At 38.5% G+C, this 25,492-nt stretch overlaps 2 pseudogenes across 2 annotated transcripts in view; one reads left to right on the top strand and one right to left on the bottom strand.

Annotated features, from left to right (window-relative positions):
- Positions 1 to 25,492, bottom strand: part of LOC306885792 (eukaryotic translation initiation factor 3 subunit H-B-like) — a 59,556-nt pseudogene that overhangs the window by 6,876 nt on the left and 27,188 nt on the right. Inside the window, exons 3-5 of the transcript XR_013785936.1 lie at positions 13,204 to 13,371; positions 9,496 to 9,595; positions 8,516 to 8,654 (exon numbers count right to left, since the gene is read on the bottom strand). The product of XR_013785936.1 is annotated as a eukaryotic translation initiation factor 3 subunit H-B-like (transcript). The remainder of the gene's footprint in view (positions 1 to 8,515; positions 8,655 to 9,495; positions 9,596 to 13,203; positions 13,372 to 25,492) is intronic.
- On the top strand, positions 21,671 to 24,963 carry LOC306885266 (transmembrane protein 131-like; annotated as a pseudogene). The gene is made up of 2 exons: positions 21,671 to 23,430; positions 23,462 to 24,963. The product of its transcript is annotated as a transmembrane protein 131-like (transcript).

The following is a 25,492-nucleotide window of genomic DNA, read 5'->3' on the forward strand; positions in this document are numbered from 1 at the left end:
ACAGACAGACAGATAGATCGATTGATAGAATATTTCACAATATTACTGCTTTTGCTGTATTTTGGATCAAATAAATACAGGCTTCATGAGCAGTAGAAACTTCTTTAAGAAAAACAAAAAAAACATTAAAAATCTTACTGTTCAAAAACTTTTGACTTTTTGACTGGTGGTGTAGTTTCTACAAACTAACTGTGATCCTTAATGTTAAAAAAAAAGTAGCTTATTTATGAATCATTTTTACATTCAAGAGTTAGCTATGTTCTGGGAACAGTTTTGTCCCCAAATTACAGCTAAGTAAAGCCACAAACCCAGCAAAAGCTCAGTAACAAAGATACACTTACACCCCCTATCTGCATCTCCTGGCTTTCATTAGCATATTTAATAACATTTCACTATTTCTGTTTCTCGCTCTGTCTGAAACACACACAAACAAATCAAAACAAAACTCTGCTGATCTAAAATGGGCTTCATGAATAAACCGCCTGTGACTGCAGTCTCAAATGACTCTATATATTAACATCCCCTAAAAAAAACAGTTGGAAGTTATTTATCTATTATTTGATTAGGAAAGAAAACACCATCCATGACGGTAAGTGGAACTTGTCAGTGATGCAGTCGCATGAGGTGAGCGTCAGACTGGGGAACGTGGTGTCCCAGTAAAAGCTGAACTGCAGGAGAAATGTGACTCATTAAAATCACACAATCCTATTTCAGAGCACTATTGACGGAAGGTTTGGGTCATCTGGAGTCATCACTAACCGCCACAGCATAACACAGCACACGCTGGCCAAAACACACAATGAACCAGCATAAGTCAGTCTAAACCACTTATCTTAACACATGACAGTAATGTGTCACAATGAGAGGTACTGATCAGCCATGAAAACTTGTACTTTGGTAAAACAATTAGAACAAAGAAACAGATTTCAGAGAGACTGAGTTTACACAGTATCCAGATGCGACATGACAAGTAATTTGTCTGTCTGCACTGAAACAGACAATTTATTCTAACAAGACAAGAGGAGCGTCAACTGTCTGTCTACACTAAAAAGAAACAATATATTAAGGCATAGTTCATCCCAAAAAAGAAAACTGATATTTACTCACCCTAGTGTTTTTCCAAATTGTAGCACGAAATTTCATATATGGAACATTTTCATTTTAAATATATTAGTAAATTCTCTTCAATATGATTAAAAAAAAAATTTTTTTTTTCAATATATTCAAAGTCATTTAAATCTATACAATAGATGTGTGTAAGAAAAAAAATGCATTTAAGAAGTTATTTAAAGATCCCTTAGAATGGAAAACTGTATTTACCTTGGCATAGTTGAATAATAAGAGTTCTGTACATGGAAATGACATACCGTGAGCCTCAAACACCATTGTTTCCTCCTTCTCATCTAAATCTCGTGGATAAAAAAGACCACTGAAAAACAGGCGAATCAGAACATAACACCGACTGCTACGTAACAGTCGGGATCACTAATAGTTACGCCCCCAACATTTGCATATACCCACCCATGTTCTATGCCAGCCGCCAGCCATGGAGAAACAAGCGAGGACAACAGCGAAAATGGCAGATCATGGAAATAACGGTTATGTTCCAGGCTGTGCAGGGGATGTGAAGTGCAGGGATGGTGTCTGTATTCAGAAAGGCACCGAAAGCAAATAACACGTTCTAATAAAATAATGCAAGACACTGAAGGGACATGGTTAGCTCGTTGCTAGCTGTAGCCTGTTACAGCAGATAAGATTTCACTTACCACATAAACAGAGTAAGGAGAGATGATGGAGGATGATGGGGAATGATTTACAGATCCTGAGCACCATGACAAACATCTGATCTTGTAAAATGTGTGGTAAGTACTGCTGCACCATAGTATAAACAGAGTACATGCGATCGTGAATCTCGAAAGTGAAAGTAAAATGCGATCGTGCATTTGAAAACAGTTTCAATGCCCAGCATATTAATAGCGGCTCCCTAATGCCTGCATTTTATTTACAGTATAATTACCCAACGATATAACTGTACGAGAAAGTATTGAAATATATATTTTCACTGTGTTTCCTTCCTGTGGGCTACTGAAATGAGCCGCACTGTGAAACAGCCAATCAGAGTTCATCATTAATATTCATGACTCTTCCACATAAGCCAATAACAAACCGTTTCATTCTGGGGAGAAATCCTGGGGTTGTAAAAAAAAAAACATGTAAAACTGTTTCTGGAGATTTTTTGCCCTTACCTAAAACACATACCTATGTAGATATCAGAGAACAATTTAAAATATCATATCAATGCATTCTATGGCACCTTTAATGAATAGTTATTTAATCTTGACATACAACCTAACTAGCATGCCTGATTTAGGAACTTTTTTTTTTTTGAGCCAGATCTCAATGAATTGGTTGATTTGGTTCACAAAACCAGTCTAAATGATTTATGGTTTGAACTGATCTGGCTGCATCAGTCAACAGCTCAATGGAGGAGAAGATCAGAGAATAACAACTTATATTTTGGGGTGTTCTTTACAACAAAATGTATGACTTTGGGCTTTGAATATTTTATAGGTTTTTTTAACAAAGTATTAGGTGACATGAATAATAAAATAATACATTTCATGGGATTTGGTGTACTTTTTTTGGTGCTTTTCCACTGCGTGGTACGACTTGGTACGGCACAGCATGGCACGGCTCGTTTTGCATTTCCACTGCAGTTTAGTACCGCTTTAGAGTGGGTGGAATTATTCACATGTCGTTATAGTTGCGCTGCCTCTACTGCCGTGACTCCTGAAAAAGTTTTTCATGCTGCGTCGCTCCATCAAGCTCTCGCTGGATCCGCTCCTCGGCTATCAACGAGAGGAACATCTGTACTTCCTCAACAGACAACGAAACAGCCATTTTTGGTTGTAAAAAAAAAAAAAGTGTGTTCATTCAAAACTGTTGCGTTCGATCATTCGCTGGATGTGCTGATTTAAATCTAGCAGGTCTGTTGTGTCTCATGTCGCAAGTTCAGTGACGCAGGCAGTGACGATTCTCTCCGGCCAATCAGTGATCAGCAGAGTTTACACGTCAAGTTTTGGTGACGGTGCGGTTCACTTGGAACCTCAACTGAGGTGGTACTGAAAAAAGTACCAAGTACCAGGTACTGTACACAGTGGAACCCCCCCCCAATGATGAACTGTACTGAACTGTACCATGCAATGTAAAAGCACCATTTGAAGCTTGAACCATTCCTGATTCATTGTAATTGCATAGAAAAAAAGCAGCCAGTGTGTTATTCAGAATTTCTCATTGTGTGATTCACAAAAGAAAACAAGTCTTATGGGTAAAAAAAAAAAAAAAAAGTGACTTAACAAAATAGGCTGAATAAGACAACAAGAAAAACAAAAGAGATAGCTTTTATCACTCACTACATTATGGTGTCATGTCTGGTTAGGATAAGCACAAAAACACTGTGGGCAGACACCCCTCTTATTCTACAAAAGCAACAATGATCTTGCATTACTGGAATCAACCAGAGTGACGATTTGTTGGATTTATGTGGAGGAAATGATCAGAGGCGCCCGCTCTCTTTCCTGGCCAATTAAAGAGAGACTTGAGGCCAAACAGATTCCAATGATGTGTCCAGATTATTGAGTAGAGTCAATGAAGTCCACCAGAGTGCTCTGGGACAGTGGATCATGGAGTTTAGCGGTTTGGGGAGTCACATTCAGGCCAGATGGATGTATAAAACCACTGTATTGACAGCAATGATGGATTTGGCTCAACCCAAGGGGGCTGATTTTGTTTTCAGATTAAGTAACTCCTGTCCATGAGCCCAGCCTGGGTAACCAAGCTTTGTGCAACAACAAAGATATATATCTGGGAGGTGATATACTGTATGTGAGCCTAAATCACTGCAGTAACTAAAGACATTGATGTGGATCTGGGCTGCAACACACACAATTTAAGGAAGCCAGAGAACCAGGGTGCCAAGAACACGAAAAAAGGTAGAGAAAAAGAGAAGAAAATAATAAAAGGAATAGAGAAGGGTTAGCACTGGACCCACCAGAGGGTTGAGCTCATTTTAAATTGGGGTTGTTGCCGCCCCAGTCTTACAGATTCTCACACACCCACCCAAATCACGTCCTCATGCCAAAATACTGTAAAACTCATAATTCTTTTTTCATTTAGCTAAAGAAAAAAAAAACACAATTCAATTTCGCCCCCAGATGAGGAGTGAGCCTGCTGGGAAGGATGGGAGTAAGAGAAGGAGAGCTAGAGAAAGACAGGGAGGTATTGTGTTAGTAAGGCTGCAGTGGTTCAGTGTTTGCTTTGGTTTCTAGGGTAACACCAGACTGCAAAGAGATAACTTAAACAGATGTGGAGAACCCGACGGAGGGAAGGAGAGAGAAAAAAGACGAAAAAAGAAATCAGGAAAAATAACGAAACAGAAAAGCCACAGATAAATCCGCCTTGTCTGTGGGTGTTTCTGGTATTTTGGTGTTTAAAGAAAGAGCAAATCATGTCCAGAGAGAGAGAAACCAGAGCGATTAAAAGAAAAGACAGAGGGGAAAAAAACTGGAGAAAAGAATTAAGAAATTCATGAGATTTACTGATTAAAAGAAAAAAAAAAAAGGGGGGGGGGGTGGATGGCAGGGATGCAGGTTGTTGACACTGTCACAGAGATAAAGACATTTAAAAAATATTTTTCCAAATAATTCTTAATCATTAAAGTATACAGTTTTACTGTCAGAATTATGAAATGTGCTACAAATCATTTTGTCACTAATTGTCACACCATAGGACTACTTGAATAAAAAAGGTAATATTTGATATAAGATTGTAGCATCTAAAATACATCCTTTTTCTTAAACATTCACATACATAAATGCTTAAAAATATATATAATGCTGGTTAATATTTTTTGTCATCTACCCACGCTTGAGTGTTTATGCATCTGTGTGTATGCGCGTGTGAAAATCCAGTTTCAGAGAGGGAGGTAATTATGAATGTATTCTTTCAATTCCTCAGCAGTGAGACGAAGGTTCCTTTCATCTGGAAAAAACAAATCTGGCAGGCCGAATTAAGAGAGACAAATTAAAAAGATAAAATTCCCTTTCTAGTCAGCTGAGAGAGACCTTCAAACCCCTCTTGGACCTTTGACAATTCAAAAAGCAGCAAAATGTATGTTTCTGTCCCAAAAAGCATCATCTCAACCATAGCTACTCCGAAAATAATTAATAGATTAAAATGATAATTGGAAACTCAAACCTCCCCTCCCTTCCCCACATATCCTTACAAGCTGTACATGGCGAACAAATTTAAATTAAGACAAAAATGAGAGTGGAAAAGAAATGAAATAATAAAAGTGTGTGAAATATTAATAGCGTCTGATGTATTGTCTCATCTGCGAGATCACTGAGGGCCGACCATGACAAACAGGGGAATTGAAGGAGAAAATTGACCAGCACAATGATCTATAGAAAGTGAGCCAGCTCCTCTTCAAAGTGCTCATATTAACATCCATTTCTCATTGCTGCATTTCACTCTCTTCCACAGAAAAGAGCTGTTTATATGGAGCAAAACCGAATGAAACAAACCTTACTAAAAAACACTCAAATCGATATAAGATCAAGACACCTATGCAAAATGGGAGTGAAAATGGTGTTGCTTGCATCTCCTGTATCTTTCCCAAAAACTGTGAGTGGATTAGAAGTGTCATTTGATGACTGAAGCTAATTTAGACTCTATTTAAAGTGTCAATTATTATTCCCAAATCGAGTGCCTGTTTTAGCCACCTGACCTCATGTGCACTGATTCAACAAGTCTGGCCTTTGTTATGACCTATGCAAAACAGAGCTTATCTGTTTACACAAGAATACTCAAACCGAGCATCATTAAACCCTCAATGTCAAGAGTCACAGAAAAGTGCAGGGTCTACAAATACATCTAGTAAGGTTAACACAAGACAGGTTCTTCATGATAACCATCTCTTTGAGGAGCAGAGGAAACTCATTTGAATTTTTTTTCCAATAATTCTAGAATACTTTTTGCCACAACTGGGCTTTAGTGCAGTTTGGGGTCTGTAAGAATTTGGATGTTTTTGAAACAAGTTCTATCCTATGCTCACCAAGACGGCACTTATTTGATAAAAATAAAGTGAGATTGTGCTAAATATTTAAGTTATATTGTAAAATGTCTATATTTCATTTTTTATATATTTTCATGAGCCATTACACCAGTCTTCTGTCTCACACGATCCTTCAGAAATGATTCTAATATGCTGATTTGCTGCTTAAGTAACATTTATTTTTATTATCAATGTTGAAAACTGTGCTGCTTAATATTTGTCACATCTTTTTGCAGGATTTTCTGACTAACAGAAAAGCATATATTTTAACAGAAACATTTTGTATCATGCTTTTATTGTCACTAGATCAATTTTCTCCTTGTTGAAAAAAGTATTCATTCATTTAAAGGGGTCATAAACTGAGAAATCAGAATTACCTTAAAGTGCTCCTATTATGGGTAATGAAAGGTTCATATTTTAGTTTTGGGAGTCCTCAACAACAGGTAGAGGACAAAAACACTTTCATTGTCTTATAATATGCATTTATTTTTACCTTACTTGCTCAACAACTTCCAAACGATTCGCTCAATGATTCATTTTTCCTTTGCGTGACGTTAATCTGCAGTGATTGGTCCGATTGGTCTCATTTTCATTTCATTATGCCTGTAATGCCTGATAGAGCAGTGTTTGTGAGCACAGTGCTGTTTTGTTACCGGGGAAACCGCTATTTTTACCTCTCCAAAAGCTGCACCTAGTGGCAAAGAATGAATTTGCATATTCATTCAGACCAACACAAAAAGTCCAGCAAGTGGGCGGGCAATATGCTAATGTTTCATGTTGACGTCAACATGAAATGGCTTGGGATTCATTTTAAAAATGACTCGTTTCAATGATTCAGAGTCGACTCTGTCATTTGAGAGACAATAACTTTATACACGGTGCACTTTCAGACTGAAAACTTTCCAGGATGTTTTCATTCACTTAGAGCTGTGTTACACACTGCATGAAATGTAAAAAAACTAAAAAAGTTTCAAAAATCCATAATAGGGGCACTTTAATCTTTTGACAAATAAGAGGTCATTGTACTATAAAAACACCCTGTAAGTTTTAAAACTCAAAACTTTGTCGTTAATTAAAAAAACAGCTTATATTGAAGCAAATCTGCCAAAACGACAGCTTGTGGAATGTGCCACATTATGACGCAATAGTCTGCCTAAACACCATCTCAGCAGAAGATCAACGCCTGCTTCTACGTCACTGCCTTTTTAGCCCTGCCCACCAATTCTACATCACTGCCTGTTTAGCCCCGCCCACCGATTCACTCACATACTGTAGTAGGTAACGCAGAAACCAAACGATTAACTTTATTTGATGAACTTTACTTTTAATGTAGTTCCAGAATGCATCATTAAGAAGTTGCCCTTTGTTCGCTTAATTTTATTGTGGATTTGTTTACGAACAAGGCAAAATTTGATGCAGGATTTTAAGAAAGATTGAAACTAAAAGACGATGCTTTGCTGACTATACCGAAGTAGCACCACACAAGTGTGAGTAACTGGTTTTCATCACAAGATCACTACAGCTTTGTCTGTTATTACAGATAGTTTGATATGTACTGAACCTAAATCACAGCAATGTCCATCTGTGAAGAAAGTATGCAGTCAATCATACATAACTGTTAGCCAATCATAGCAGTGGGCATTTACTTCCAAGTCTTACTTCTAAATTATTATGTTTTTTGATGTAAAAATCCTGATAACATTTTAAGAGGACCTCAGAGAACAGTACAAAATTAAAAACAAAGGCAGTTCATGACGCCTTTAAATTAAATCTTACTGAATCACAGATCTCACAAACACAAACTGAAACCTATGAAGTACTCTTAAAAGCAGGCAGTGCAAAACGTGATTTAATAGCTGCCAGCAAATATTTTCAGATGTTATTGTTGAAGACAGAGAATGTGCTGCAGAATTGACATTTTGGTGACGGTGGTGCTTAAAAGGGATGAATTTAGAGACAGAGAGGGTTTTAGTGCATGGTAAAAACCCTTCCTAGAAATTGTCTTTAAATTCATCCCCACATTTGTTCTGTCAGATAAAGGTAGGAGATGTCTAGCTTCTGTCAGAATGAGGAGTAAAGCTGCTTGTGAACTGTCATATTTGAATGTTCACTTCAAGTTCAAGAGGTAAAAAGTTTGAGGACTGTCTAATGAACAGTTTCACTGTTTAGCAAAAGCCTTTTATTTAGATAGTCTAGCATGAAAGCCATTAAAAGCAGACGTCCTTTAGGAGCAAATCACCTGGGCGGCAATGACCTTTTCATTAGTCCTCATCAGAGATAAGTTACTGCTAATGTGAACAAGCATCATTAGGGATATCTCAGCGCTAGTATAAATTTACACGTCTTCATTCGCATTAGGAAATACTGCACTTGTATAGTAATGTGTGCGTGTGGTCAGACCTGCTGGAAAGGTTCAAGAGCTCATGTTGTCTGCAGCAGTGGATTTGTCCTCCAGCTCCCACAGCAGAACGCTGATGAGGTGAGAGTTCTTGATGACAATGGGCACCTCCTCGAACATGTTACGCTAACCTTCTTCAGCCTGAATACACAGAAAAGTGATTTTCATTATCACTGATCCATTCATCCGTTTTCAGAATCTGGAAGTGACCCCTGGCAAAGATTTGACATCACATTTTTGACAGCAAGCTAACACTGTGGGCTAACTAGCAATTTGTCAGGCCATATTGAAAGTGAAACAGCTGTGCGATTTGAGGATTATGGCCCAATCAGATTTTACAGTGGGCAGGGCCACCAAGAATGATACTGAAATAAACAGCAATGTTTTTGTCTTTATACATAATGAGCAACTGGACCTTTTGTCTGTTGACTGCTTTCTAACTTTCACTACCTTTCTTTTGAACCCCCTTTCTACTTCCTACCACTTGTTCCCAATCAGACTTTATCCCCCTCATTAGGATCTGCTTGTGGTCGAGTCTCCTGCAATGTGGGAGTGAGAGGCACTATGTGAACAGATCACTCTAATTAAATGATTGGATGATTTCAACTCTTCTCTATTACTAATCGCTCCATTAGACAAGCACTCTAGGCTGATTAGTCAACTGATTTCAAAAGCCAGTTTTTGTTTTGATGGGGGGTTTTTTTCAGATCAGAATTATAAGCGAATATCTCAAGCCAAACTACAAGGGAGACTGAAGTAAACAAGGGAATGGACCATTTATCCAGACTCAGCCAATCCATCATTCATCATTCACCAATACAAAAACTCTAGATGTTTTCTTCAACAATACACAATAACTCCACAGCAAAATAATGAGTAAAAGAAAAAAGTTATACGTCACCTTTAGAAATAAATTGTATATAAACTAAGTCACACACACATTAGTCCATCTGCATTGAGTACCAGGGATTTAAAGGCTTACCCATCTGCTGAGAAGTCCTTCTCTTTACAGATCTCCATTAGTTTTGGGGTCAACCTGTAGGCTTTCAAACACAAAGAACCCTGGGCTGTTTTGATGGGATCTACAGAGAAAGAGAACCAAAGACAAAACATGGATGGTCTTTCTGAAGATAGCAAACAAAGTGTTCCAACTTGCTCAACACAAGGTACTATCTATAAGCTTCAAAAACAATAAACATTGTAGCAAGATCAAAGGCAGTAAAGGATGTTATGACAACCGTATGAAAGGTAAAATTGAAGATATGAAGTTTGAAAAGTTGCAGTATATGTTAATCTACCAACCAAGGGAACAGAACTGTCAGACAGTCAAAGTGGATTAATCTCACTGTCAGAAGGCTGACATTTTGAGTGTAAAAGAAAAATCATTAATGTTTTGTTGAAGACGGGCAAAACTTGCCAGTCAGCTCTGCCCGTTATCCATTATCCAAAGACAGGATTTATAGCACAGTTCTGTTCTGATATTAAATGCATTTAGACACCGTGAAAAGATGATCGTCTGTCTTTTCAAACTGTCTTGAAACTTCCCAAATGACATAAAAATGGCAATCTAAAACAACTCAAGGAGATCTCAAGATCTGCTTAGACACAGGTAAGATTCAGTTAGTCTTCTTCAAGTACCTGTTGAAATGGAGTGGACTGATTCAATATCAGGTTTGAGGATGTATTTATGCATCACTTATGAATTCATCCACAATGCTTTTTACACAACTTGAAATGATAAAAACAAAACAAAAATACAGAAATTAGTAGCATTATAATGATAATAGATCGGAACAACATTTGACTGGTGCTTGTTAATGTAAAAGTACCTGTGATGCTCAAAGAGGTCTTTAAGTGTGTTGCATTGTGGTTTCTAAGATGATTCTAAGAGTGTTTTTTAGTGTATAGCTAAGTGGTTTCTAGGGTGCAGCCCTCCAAAATCTCTGAATTGTGTAGTGTATGATGCTATGATAATGAGAATATAGCAAGGTAATATAATCTGTAAAGAATCATTTGTATTGAAATCAAATTTTGGACCCAAACATCTGGTTTGTTTGTTTTTTAGTTTTGTTTTATTAGCTATAGCTACTAACTTATATATAAAAAAAAAAAAATCAAACATACAGCCATTACATTTCTGGGAAAAAGAATGTTAAGAATTTCTCAAATTAACAACACATCATTTGAAACAAAAATAATAATATTATTTTAGGAAAAAGAGAAAAACAGGAGAATTTTCACTAGTTTTTAACCATTTTTGACTATATAACATACATACATACATACATACACATATATATATATATATATATATATATATATATATATAGCCATACAATTCTAAAATTTCCTAGCTTTCAGTAATAACATTTGCTAATTATTTCTCAAATTTCACTAAATATAATAATAAATACATGAAAATTATATGCATATGAATATGCTACAAATAAATCATTAATGCCATAATGCATGATGAATCAGAAAAAAAATTCACTAGTGGTCTCAACTCCACTACATGTCCTATACTTTAAAAAAAAAAATAAAAATACCTCATAGTACCTGAGAGCCAGAAGAACATATGAAACCATGTCTATCAAGTCTCACAGTTTGTGGACCCATCGGCCCTCTAAATGCTTTCATTGTTCATGTGGAGAGTGTGTTTGGTGCAGGGTGGGGTTTCTGGCAGCTTCTAGGTGTCTGATATATTTTTAGTGAGGAGCGCCTGCTTGCCACCACAAGGAGGAGACTGAACAAACACTCTGATACGGATCCACATCTGGCCTGAGGGCGAAGTCTGAGGAAAGTTACAGACAGCGTGGACCACGAGACCGAGAAACAGACAGGGGGCATGAATGAAGGAGGTGTGCGAAGAACAGTCAAAGTTTTATGTTTACGTTTTCATCCAAATCCGTGCATTAATGCCGCTGCTGTCCCAGTTAGGTGGGCAAGTGGAGGTGTACAAAATCTGTTTGTGTGAGTTCAGGGAAACAGATCTGTTGTTAATGCAGCTTGTGTGATGATTCCTCCGCCCTCGTGCCGCCATCGGCCCATCGACATCTGGGATGGGTGGCGTCTGTGCCGGTGGATGAGGGGGTGTCCGGGTCCTGAATCCACTCCTGAAGGTACACATCAGCACTGCGATAGCAGGCTAAATAAATAGAGGGGAGGAAACCCTGTCTAGACGAGGCTGCTGCCGGGCCCGCTACGCACACCAGCCTCCTGTTTACACAAGGGGGGAATGCTGTCCACAGCCAAGAAACTATGGGGTAGAGAGACAGAGAGAGAGAAAGAAAGAGAAGGGAAAGTGGTAGAGCAAAGCAGTGCAGTAGGAAAAAAGTGTATGTGTGTGTGTTTGGGTGAGGCGTGCTGAAACATGCTGCTCTGTGTGTGTGTGTGTGTGTGTGTGCGTGCATGTGTTTGTGTCTGTGTCTGTGAGTACAACAGAAATAGAGATAGAGAAGTCCAGAGAAAAAAAAAAGCAAAGAGCAAGGCGATACCAGAAAGGACAGCTAAATACCTCAGAACCCGTGTTTATATAGGCACATCATTTTCCAATTAATGTCCATTTTCTGGTTACGCCTTTTATTCATGAGATATTTACATGCTTGACAGCTATTGGAATATTTATATATACATGTAAACAGCATAATCCAAATAAAACTAAATGTTTTCAGGAAATAATGGAAAAGTTATTAACATTTTTAGTCATTTCAGAATTTGAACAGTAAATATTTCCATCTTATTCATGTCCACCTTAACACGAAAGCATGTGATGAATTGCAAAATGTTGGTCATTAAATTCTTAGAAATGTAGACCATGAGATTTTTTGTAAAATGTGACCTTGGACCACTGTTTATTTAAATTTTTTTGAAATTGAGATTTATACATCATCTGATGGCTGAATAATAAGCTTCCCATTGAGGTATGGTTTCTTAGGACAGGACAATATTTGGCCGAGATGCAACTATTTCAAAATATTGAGAAAATCGATCAAAAATTAAGTTTTGATATATTTATGGTAGGAAATTTTCAAAATCTCTTTATGTAACATGATCTTTATTTAATATTCTAATGATTTGTGGCATAAAAGAAAAAAACGATAATTTTCACACATACAATGTATTTTTGGCTATTGCTACAAATATACCCATGCTACTTATGACTGGTTTTGTGGTCCAGGGTCACAAATGTTATTAGAACTACAAGTTCCTTGACAAGTTCCTTGTCAATAACTTGACTTTTCACAGCCATATGTTTCACATGATTCTTCAGAAATTAATTCTATTTTGTTGTTTGATTTGGTGCTCAAGAAACATTTCTTGTTAAAAAGTTGTGCTGCTTAATATTTGTGGGGAAATTGTGATACATTTTCAAGATTGTTTGGTCAATAAAAAGTTTAAAAGAATAGCATTTATTTGAAATATATTTCTGTGCACGTTTATGAGTTTTTAGGTGACAAACAGTGGGAAAAACAAAACGTGTTTTCTGTGGATAATAAAACAACTTCATAGGAAAAACATAGGAATAGTCTGTTATTATTATTATTTATTGCTAGGTCAGTGTTGTGGGTTTTGGTTCTTTTGCTGTTGTAGGACCTTTGAAATAACTGAAATCATTTGGTGAAGTGACATGGACAAATGTTTTATTTGCACATTCTGGCTTACAGAGACAAAAAAGTGTGAAACCTACCATATATAAGCACAACTGACTCTTCGATGGCGTGCTGGTAGCTGAACTGAGAGTCCAGAAGGGCCCGGCTGACAAAAGAACCGTAGAAAGTTGACTGATACCAACCCACATGAAGATGATCAATGTTTACATGGCACAAACTTCTCATCATCTCCATCTGATACTGAACTACAAGAGAAAGGAGAGAGAAATGGCATCAAGGGGAGAAGGCATGATGTTGTGATTTCTCAATTGCACATTTTGCTTGACGATTATCTCGACTTGATCTCTCATTATGTGGAGCTCTGAGCAGCTCTTCACCTGAAGAATAGGTTACGGTCACAACAAGGACATGCAAAGTGCCTTGAGAGGAAAAATATTTTACAGATAAAATCATGCCCACCTTGTTTCATTGTCAGTTAAAAAGCTGTTAAGGGTAATAATTCACCTGCCCTGGAGCCTGGTGACCGATATTCAACCAATATGAGATTTTAGTTGTGAAGATCTATATTTCTTAATTAAAGATTACGATATTTTGATCAATACACAATTGCTATAAATTTAAAAATCCAAACCCTAACACACCAATAAAACATAAAACAAATGTAAAAAAAAAATGTCTCTTTCTTAATTGGTATCTTTGTCTGGTTTTGCAGAAAAACATTCTAAATGCCTAAAACAAGATAATAATAATAATAATAATTCTTATTACAAATATTATTATAGATTTTGTATTATAATTAATTATTACTATTATTATTATTATCATTATTATTATTATTATTATTATTATATAACACACATATGATCTCCTGCTGATTTTGTACGTTTGCCCACTGACAAAGAAATGATCAGTCTATAATTTTAACAGTAGGTTTATTTGAACAGTGAGAGATAGAACAACAACAAAAAATCCAGAAAAACGCATTTCAAAAAAGTTATAAATTGATTTGCATTTTAATGACTGAAATAAGTATATGACCCCTTTGCAAAACATAACTTAGTACTTGGTGGAAAAACCATTGCTGGCAATCACAGAGGTCAGAGGTTTCTTGTAGTTGGCCACCAGGTTTGCACACATCTCAGGAGGGATTTTGTCCCACTCCACTTTGCAGATCCTCTCAAAGTCATTAAGGTTTCGAGGCTGACGTTTGGCAACTCAAACTTTCAGCTCCCTCCACAGATTCTATGGGTCTTAATTCTATTAAGGTCTGGAGACTGGCTAGGCCACTGCAAGACCTTAATGTGCTTCTTCTTGAGCCATTCCTTTGTTGCCTTGGCCGTGTGTTTTGGGTCATTGTCATGCTGGAATACCCATCCACGACCCATTTTCAATGCCCTGGGTGGCTTCAGTGCCCTAACCCTGACGGTACATGGCCCTGTCCATCGTCCCTTTGATGTGGTGCAGTTATCCAGTCCCCTTAGCAGAAAAACACCCCCAAAGCATAATGTTTCCACCTCCATGTTTGAGGGTGGGGGTGGTGTTCTTGGGGTCATAGGCAGCATTCCTCCTCCTCCAAACACGGCGAGCTGAGTTAATGCCAAAGAGCTTGATTTTGGTCTCATCTGACCCCAACACTTTCACCCAGTTCTCCTCTGAATCATTCAGATGTTTATTGGTAAACTTCAGAACGGCCTGTACATGTGCTTTCTTGAGCAGGGGGACCTTGCGGGCGCTGCAGGATATCAGTCGTTCACGGTGTAGTGTGTTACCAATTGTTTTCTTGGTGACTATGGTCCCAGCTGCCTTGAGATCATTGACAAGATCCTCCCATGTAGTTCTGGGCTGAATCCTCACCGTTCTCGTGATCATTGAAACTCCACGAGGTGAGATCTTGCATGAAGCCCCAGATCGAGGGAGATTGACAGTTATTTTGTGTTTCTTCCATTTGCGAATAATCGCACCAACTGTCGTCACCTTCTCACCAAGCTGCATGGCGATGGTCTTGTAGCCCATTCAAGCCTTGTGTAGGTCTACAATCTTGTCCCTGACATCCTTGGACAGCTCTTTGGTCTTGGCTGTGGTGGAGAGTTTGGAATCTGACTGACTGATTGATTGCTTCTGTGGACAGATGTCTTTTATACAGTTAACAAGCTGAGATTAGGAGCGATTCCTTTAAGACCTGTATAACCTTATACCTGTTACCTGTATAAAAGACACCTGGAAGCCAGAAATCTTGCTGATTGATAGGGGATCAAATACTTATTTCACTCATTAAAATGCAAATAAATTGTCTGGATTTTTTTGTTGTAGTTGTTATTCTGTCTCTCACTGTTCAAATAAACCTACCATTAAAATTATAGACTGATCATTCATTATCTTCACTGACTTCCTGTTTTCACTGAATGCTTCAGCCATATGAAAAAAAACAGCATCAATATCCTGTTAAACTCAAAACTTTAAAACCTATATTCACAATTTAGCACAATAGCATCTGAATGCCTTAATATTCAGAAGGATTTTAGGATAAACAGGATAACTGAGGACAACCAAAGTAAGATCAAGATAATCTTATTTGAATCCACAAATGATTAAATAGCAGTCTGTTCATGCTCAGTGTATAAATCGTCTGTACTTCAGTGCCATATAAAAACACATCCTTTTCTTTTCTAGCATATGCACCATGATCTTATGGGCAAAAATCCTCTCTGACAGAACTCAGATGACCTTGATTTTAATACTTAAATGAAATGGATTCTAAGTCTTGGACATTCAAGACCTCTGTTAGTAGTCCAGTCTCACTGTAGTATTGCCAGTTAGCATTGTTTACTACTGTGAGTTGATATTAAACATTACATTTCTTTCTGGATGAAAAAGTTATGCACCAAAATTAAACTCTACAGCTTATACGTGGCTGATTTATCAACAAAGTGAGTGTAAAAAAACCTTAAAGAAGATGCACAATAGGTCACTGATACTAAAAAAGAAGATATTGACAAGCTGATCCATCGGCCGAGCCCAAGAGTCTTAAAACACTCTTGCAACGAGCATGTTGAACAGGGCTAAGAAAACTCATATTAGTCCATCCCTAGTGTATAGTATGTTCACAGGAATATCTGTGGAAGTACACAAACTTTCAGGACAGACATGCACTTCAGCAGAGTGCACTTACGGAGCACTGGGCTTCCTGTCAACCCTGGAAACTGGAAACACGGCCAGATTTGGTACTACAGATAGCGATAAATGTACGAACACAGACACATTAACTCCTCGGCTTAGCTGGACAACAATTTCCACTCTCGTGTGCCAAGCCAGAATCCTGATGTCCCGAAAATACCCCCTCTGACAATTCAAAGGCCATTCGGTTTTTATCCCGAATGCAAAAGGGAGATAGCAGGATTATTAACAGAGGAAACATGTCGAGGATGAACATAACAAGGGTCTTCATTTTATTAAAACAGCCAGAGAGTCTCATAAGGTACATTAAATAAGAAGTGATCTGCTCTCATGAGAAAACATCTGTGATATGAAGACTAGCCGTAGGATGGAAGGCAACAGTAACTCAAAAAAAACTGAAACTAATCAAATGGTTGATCCTTTGGGGGTAGCACATCTCTAAAAGGAAATGTGTGAGAAAAGAGGGTTGGAGGGGACGAAAACAAATGGCTCTTTTAGAGTGGATACAAAACGGACTTCAAAAGCAGTGAAAAATGTGTGCATTCCTGTACACGGCACAGTTTTACAACCACAAACCAGATTTTGCAAGGACAAATGAGTAACATGAGAATAAAGGAGAAAAAAAAAGATGTAAAAAAGAAAAAAAAAGAGACAAAACGAACAAACCCAAACCCCCTAAAACACTTGAAACAACAACACAAAAAACAAGGATAATGAGAGTCTTGTTGATGGCATCCTGTAATTAAATGGATTTTCATACGGAAAAAACAACACCCTAAAAAAATATAAAAACAAGGCCAAACCCACCAGATTTTTTGCATGGAAGATTTTTTTTTTGCACGATCCGAGACCTCGCATTAACTTTTTGACTTCTTCTGTGGACACTTCAAATGTTGTGGGTTACAAACAGAAAAACAAGTATAGGCCTAAAAATGGCAGATCTGCACAGCAATGTAGGCGCCTCAATTTCAAAATGCTAATGTTAAAGTAGTACCAAAAAAAGAAATGATCAAAGAGGTCAAATTAAACAGTACAGCATTCTTCATCACTCTTTATCACCTCAAAGTCAAAGTAGTAAGGCAGAGTGTATTTTGGGTTGTGTAAATATAATAGCCATTGTTTTTGGCTGTACTTGACTCATGCAGCTTGTTACAGAAAAATGTGCCATATTCCAACTGGACTAACAATTTTCACCTAGCAAACCATACAACTATGAATATGATATTTTCAACGTTAGGGTGTGCAAACAACCACTCAACACGCTAGCAACATGATAAAAACCACTCAAAACATAATTAGTCATTCAACAGAAACGCCCTGGCAACCATATTATGGTGGTGATTTACTTCCAAAAATGTAAAAGTATAATTTTTGTTCATAAGTTTTGTATCCAAATGAACCAAAAGGAAACCAAAAAGTACTTTCCATCCCAGAATCCTACTTTCACAGGAACAGTCTAAATCATTTACAACTGTATAGTCATCTAAAAGTAACCTTAACACAACCTCAAACTAAATTTAATTCTAATACTAATGACTCAACATGACAGCTCAACATGACTTTTTCTCAATCCTTCAGTGCCATGCAGAGGACGGGCGAAAAAGGCATATATATATTAAAAACAGGCCAGCATTGTGCTAATCGGCTCAGTCTGTAACTTACATGAGACACTGGGGCCACTGGTTTATGGAAAGGTTCAGCTCACATAGGCCCCATCCCAAATGGCACCAGAGTCTACACTTTGTAACATGATCTACTGGGTAATAGTCCGCTGTGAAGACCACACCAATGCAAAAGGGCACATTGTGCCATTTGTGAGCACCTTAAAATGTCAAGCGGGACACCCCATGGCCGCAAATCAACATCAAATGCGGCATTCGGGACAGGGACCACAGTCATTCTGGGATAGGCTTGAATGCATTTTATTTTACATACTGATGAAAAGTATCATGTCAAAGTTTGTAAGTCAAGAAGCTATTCTTCTTTTTTAATAAAATAGGACATTTTGAATGATAAATTCAATGATTATCAAGAGCATAATAATTATATATAAAACATTTACTGGCTGAATGAAATGTTCGCAAATGTTTGCAAAATGTGCAAAATATCAATTTTTTCACAATAAAATGGAACAGTTTGAACGATAATTGGTTATAAATATTCAATTATTATCAACAAATGAATAATTTTCATTAAAACATTTACTGGCTGAATAAAATGTTCAGAATGTGCAAAATGAACCTGTTTTTCCTCTATATAATAAAACATTTGAAAAGATAACTGGTGATAAATATTCACTGATTAACAACAAATGAACAATGATGATTATTAAAACATTTATTGGCTGAATCAAACGTGCAAAATGAACCTGGCCACTACATCACTACTGGGGTTTTTTTTTTTCACACGTGTTCTTTTATCGTGTCCTGGATAAATAAGGACAGGATCACAGGTGACACATGTCATCTGCAGGCAAGTCGATGCAATTTCTCCACACAGTGAAACCTGGGGCAGTGGTTCGCGATGCTACAGCCCAGCACCTGGAGTGCTAATGAGAGGCGCCATCTCACTCTTGTTCCGTCTATGCACCCGTCTCGATCTCTTGGTCCTTTTTCTTCATTTCTTTTCCCTCCTTTTCTGATACAAGGCTCCTGTCTCACAGACTTGTTAGATAAATTCAGACAGTGACAGCTTGTCAGGTCTCTGCGACAGGGTAGGATAGCCCAGAAAAATGTGTGAAGATCTACTTCCCCGAAAGGCATGCAAATTCAAGATCTCAGCACACTTAAAGCAGTAGGTCACCCAAAATGATAATTCAAGGAATGCCAGTATTATTGTCGCTAACGGATAAATAGCCCATAGTAAAATTCTATACTTTCTCTAAATAAATAAAAAATTTAAATACATATAAAATAATACAAATAAAATAGATTTTTATTATTAGATGTGTGCGTAAAACTATTATATACATATATACACATATATATATACACATATATATATATATACACATATATATATATACACATATATATATATATATATATATATATATATATATATATATATATATATATATATATATATATATATACACACACACACACACACATATATATATATATATATATATATATATATATATATATATATATATAAAAGCAATTAAGCTTAATGCAAAAATATAGCAAAAAATTAAAAAACATCTAATAATAGTAACCAGCACGTTGTCAATAAATTGTTCATCTGTAGAACATCCTGCCATCATTTACACCCTCTTAAGTCATTTAAAACTTGTAGAACTTACTTTTTTCTGTAGAACACAAAAAATTTACAATGTTCACAGGGGATTTCAAGCTCCAAAAGTCCTTATTTCTGCAACCAATGCGGACTTTATTTTTTGTTTCAAAGAGGGATATAAGTATGAGCTGTTTAATAATGAACATCATAAATCAGGTTCATATACTCATTCATATGAGACTATACGTTCCTGTAAGGATGTCATGAACTCATTAGAATTAACAAGCATGGGTTTCTGATTCTATACTATAAGCTTATACTGACTTCAAAACGTCTACACCAGCACTGAATATATCCTCAGAGCTCAAAAAACCTTGACCTTTTGTTTTCTTCATGCACTTTTCCTGTCTCTTAAGCCTACAATTCCACAGCTAACGTCACACCAGCCGTTATGCATTGACTGTGTTCTTCTATGTTTGTCATTTTGCTAAGAACTTTCAGCAGCAGAAATAGCAGACCTGTCAAAGCTGAAGCCATACTTGTACCGATCCAAACAAGGACGTGAAGCATTAAAGACACTATTCACGCTTTTAAAAAAGCACAGTAGCATCATAGAATGCTTGCATTTAGCTAAAGAGCTATGGCGCCATCTAGCGCAAGCACTTTTTCTGGTCATGTCCAAAATAAATCAGAACCTCTACTTGTAAATCTGTATGATCTGCAGGCAATCACCGACACACACTTGTAAACACACAAACAAGCAAGCAATGAGCAGGGCAAATAAAACAAATAAACGTGCTACTGGTTTCCATAATTCATAAAAATACGGCATAAATTGAATCTAAATCAAATAGGAGACATTCCTGGTTGTCCGGCTAAGGTCTTAATCTTGACACGGCCCGTACATGCCTCTCAACAAAGAAACAGTGTCAATACATCCCAACGCTTAATAGCATCATGTCCTGAGGCCTTTCTCTCTGCTAGGCAAGCTGAACTAAGCTGTTGTAACCCCTTCAGCTAGCTGACTGCCTCAGTGCACGCTATGCCCCTCGGTGTATCTGTCTCGCTCTCCGTTACTCCATGGTCCCTGCCTCCTAATTACACCAGAGGAATCATCTACACCACATCACAAGATCCTGCCGATCTGTCAACCATATTTCCGCTGAGCAGCAAAGCAAAAGAAGATCGACACCTCCCTGGTGGACTCCGTAAGCTCGGATGGAAGAGGTGCGTGTCTGCTTTCTGTGTGTTCGTACATCCCCTTTACTGTCTTGTATTACTGCTGTTCTTTGATCTAGTAATATTTATTATTTTGATTCAAGATCATACTCATAAATCAAAGGGGGTGAGCACTGTGATGGAAAGAACAACAAAGAGATGCATCAGTCAAAAAAGATGTGCAGAAAGGCTGCAAATATTAATGTGACAGCTATTGATTAAAACCAGTGAAGCTAGAAGGTTGAAGGTCACCATATATCAAAGTTTCTACACCAAATATTCCTGGGTCAATGAGATGATGTTAATTTGATGATGTTAATTTGATCTTTTCCATTAATTTATTCAAACTATAATTCATACGCTACCAATAAAAAATTAGCAGTCATATGATTTTTGTATATTTGTAAGAAAGTCTCATGCTCAACAAGGATGCATTTATATGATCAAAAATACAGTAAAAATTGTAATATTGTGAAATATATTGAACTGTTTTCTGTTTTAATATATTTTAAAAATGTAATTTATTTTTGTGATGACGACTTCGGTCTTCAGTGTCACATGATCATTCAGAAATTATAATATGCTAATTTGCTGCTCAATAAACATTTCTTCTTATCTATGTTAAAAACAATTGTGCTGTTTAAAATTTTTGTGGAAACCGTGATACTTTTTTTTTGACGAACAGAAGATTTTATTGATGAACAGAAAGTTCAGAAGAACAGCATTTACTCCTGAGCACAAATATTCCATAATATTATAAATGCCTTTACTGTGACTTTGATCAATCCATCCTTACTTAATATGTATTAATTGTTATCTATTTCGATTTTTTTTCTGGTGGGCAAATGTGGTATGACCAACATGTAGAAACATGCACAAAAAAGAGAAAGAAAGAAGTGAAGCCTGCACAGCCAGCATGGCGAGCCAAAGGGACTTCACACACAGAAAAACATGGATTAATGTCCTTCTGCGACTCCTACAGGTGTTATTGCTGTATATTCAACACGGAGGAGCTCAGTTTCAAGCTCTGACTCAGATGTCCAGCGTGGTTGAAGTTTGGCAGGCTGAGGACGCAGACTTCTTCATGCCATCGCAGGCAGAGGAGCAGCACAGTGAGAATGTTCCTCGAGAAGAGAGCTCCTCGTTTTATGTGCAGGAGAGTGGGAGACAGCTCCTGTTTCAGCCGCCCACACTGGATTTTGGACCACAGCCGGTGGGGCTGCCAAGAGCTGAAACCGTATATATATACACAACCCCAGCCCAGAGCTCCCAGTCTCTCTGCTCTCTGTGTTTACATCCAGCAGACATTTTCACATGCCTTCGTTCCACAGAAGGGTGATTCCACCCAGAGGGAGAACATCTTTTAAAATCAATTTCCTCCCCACGGTGGAGGGCAATGAAGAAATCTCTTTATTTATTAACACATCAAACCATGGGGTGATATCATACCAGGTTTTTGGGGTTGGTGTCCATGGCGGATCAGTCAAGGATGTCCATAGAAAAGATAGCATTCTGATATTTCCCCACATACAGAGCATAATTTAATATAACACAAACTCAGGAAAATACTCCTAATATAACAATTTTAGGTCTGCTGCTTGACTGCAGTTTACCAAAAATGTTCTACAATCAGCCCCAGGGTTGGTGTTTAGTATCCGAGGAAGGCAGAATTACACTTCAGATCAGTCTTTCTGAAAGAGGGGAAAGGCCGACCTACTTGGACAAACTCAAGCCATACGTGCTTGAGAATATTGTGGTGCTGCCGGTCCTCCCACCACCAGATGCTGTCTATCCCAGAATAGGAGTGTTCATGTTGAACTCAGGGGTTAAAAAGCTCTTTGTTAAGGAGATCCAACTCTTGTCAAGAACAGACAGCAGTGTAGAACTCACTGAAGTGCTGCTCAAGCCTTCTGCTATTCATTTCACTCAAGTTGCTTCACTCTTCTGTAGACGCTCTTTGCCAGCTAGAAGTCAAAGGTGTCCAAGTCAGATTGGCCTGCAGATTTTAGCAAACAGAACAGTGAATTTATATCCACTGCTAAAAAGCACAGACAGATGGTCCAGCTCTGAGCTGAGTTCTTTAGTTCAGCTCAGACAGAGGCAGAGGAGCTCAGAGCATGTTGAGCTCTGGCTGTCCAACCCCTTCCCCATCACCGTCAGAATCACTAACATCTCCCTTTCCTAGCATAAACTCTTTAAGGTTGTAAATTTGACAAAGTCCCTGGAGGTGAGCCCTGGTAGCTGGAAGCTTCTGTCTCTTCAGCTGCTCAGCAAATCTTTACCCACAAACCTCAAAACCACAGTTACCCTGACAACCAATGTAGGGGTTCCAATGGAGCTTCACCTCCAAACGTACTCTTCTGCCTCAAAGCGAGGTGTTATGTTAGAGTCTTCTGAGGAGTGTGAACGGCTCTGTCCTCTCCGTTTGTCCAGATCAGGACGAGTTGAGTGGCAGCAGTCCCTTCTCCCAGAATCCTCCTCATCTCTCTGGAGAGTGGACAGCAGTCTTGCCTCTTCACTCTGTAGCAAAGAGCTTTCTTGCAGGTGGCCCAGACTTCCTGCAAACCACTCTTCACCTCTGGATTTTGATGCCACACCTGTCAATGGATAATAAGGTGAAGAATTTCACTTTGAAAAACCCAACGGGTTCAGTGGTGTCTGTGGAGATCCGAACCCTCTCCTCATACCCAGTTCTGCTACAACTCGTCCTCAGAAATCACAATTGCATTTAGTCCAGACTTCACATCTTCGTGGGTGATCAGAGACTTGACTCTAGTAACAGAACGTGGCTCCATTTTCCACTTCACCCTCAATGTGACTCTTCCTCACCACATGCTGCCCCTGTGTGGTCAGGTGGTACCAGGACCCAGCTGGGAGGAGTCCTTCTGGGTCATCACACTGGTCTTCACCTGTTCCTCTCTAGCTGGTGTGTGTCTGATGGCTTTCCATCAAGCTCAGCACATTCTATGTGAGTTCTCCACACCAAGTCCACGTAGCAATCGCAACTCTGTACCTCATGAAAATAGTAGTGTCAACCACATCTCCTCAAATGGTGTCAGAGGAAAAGGGAGTTGTAAGAACTACACTGATACAAGCCATCCCTCTGACAAAGGAAAAGGGAGAGGATCTCCACCTGTGGCCAATGGGACAATTTGGTCACAGTCCTCATCCAAGAAAACTTCTGGAGGTTCATCCCAGCCTCCAAAGAAGCAAACTAAGGTGTCGTTCCTATACAGTAGATATCAAAATAGCCCTGCAATTGCTGCTGCCAGTGTCCCTGCTTCCTCAGACTTTTGCAGTCCTCCCACCGATGAAGATGGAGATCGCACATTTGAGCTTGACCCAGAAGTTTGTAATAACAACAACAATAACAATGACATATTAGATGAAAACCTTCTCCCAGCTGAGAAGAAAGAGCACTTTAGAGAATGCAGAGAGGGCAAGGCATTGCCAGCTGATATGTTTCCTATGGAAACACTTCCTGGATTACCAGAAAACATCCCAGTAAGCAGAGTCCCTCAGCCTGGAATGGAAAACGAAGAGTGAAAAAGAAAACATAATGCAGAAAAAAGGGATAATGTAGATGAAGTGAAGACAGAAAGAGGCAGCAATCAGAAGAAGAGACCAGAGAAAGATGCAGAACTTGGAGTGTCAGCCACCAACACCAAAGCAAAGACAAACACAGGCAGGAGTCGCAGGAAGGCAGCTGAGTTTATTCCTGGTTTCCCTTGGAACAACATGAACAGCCAATGTGCCGGTCACTATCCCTATAGTGACCAGACCAACTACATGCCAACAGGTAATGGCAATTACCAAAATGCATTCTCATGCCATCAAAGCCAAACCGTGACCCACAGCCACCAGCCATGAACTCCACATGGGACACTGGCAGTTGTGTGGGCAGCAAGCCATACTTTTCAGGAACCAGAAGTCTGTCACCCATGTCCAGTCTATTTGGCTCTATCTGGACACCTCAAAGCGAGCCTTACCAGAGCCACTTCCACCCAGAGCGTTCCATGCTGGTCTCACCCCACACGCCCATCTCACCCTTCAGCCGCGAACCAGGCGGCGCCTGCCCGGGAAAACAATACTCCAGCTTCAATCCCTTTAGACCACACATGAATTTGGACATATGGAACTCCTCTTCAAACCGGAGCTCCAACTCTCAGCTCTCCAACGATTCAGGCTACTGTGGGGATATGTGAGCGAACGGTGCTTTGTTTTAAATAATAAGGAAAAACAGAATGTGCTTTTATCTCTGATGGGGGAAAATGTGAATATTCTTCCTTCTTTTGTGTTTGATGTTGTGGTAAGGTTAAGCATTTTGTTGTATATTTTTCTAGATGTTTTGCAAGTTTCACCATTGAAAAATAAAAAAAAATAAAAAGTTAAGAAAAACAAAACCAATCAGAGAGCCTTGCTATCACTAGTTTTATTTTGATTTCTCGAGTCTGCTATTAGCTTATAGCCCGTTAGCATCGGCAGCGTGGCTGCCGCTAATCTCGCTTAGATTGCTAATACTCTATTCACACACATTACCATTGTTTCACTGTTACTTGCTTAAATGGCGGATTTGTGTCTACCTTTGAGTGCAGGTGAGGACACATTCTAGCTGCATTCGGTGCAGCTGGAGCTGGAGGCCGTGGAGAAGCAGATCCGCGACCTGGTGGAGAAGCAGGCCCAGCTGAGAGAGTGGAGAGCCGCGCTGGAAACATCCCGGGCTGACGCTCACAA

The sequence above is a fragment of the Barbus barbus genome, assembly GCF_936440315.1.
Source record: "Barbus barbus genome assembly, chromosome: 19".
Lineage (NCBI taxonomy): Eukaryota > Metazoa > Chordata > Actinopteri > Cypriniformes > Cyprinidae > Barbus > Barbus barbus.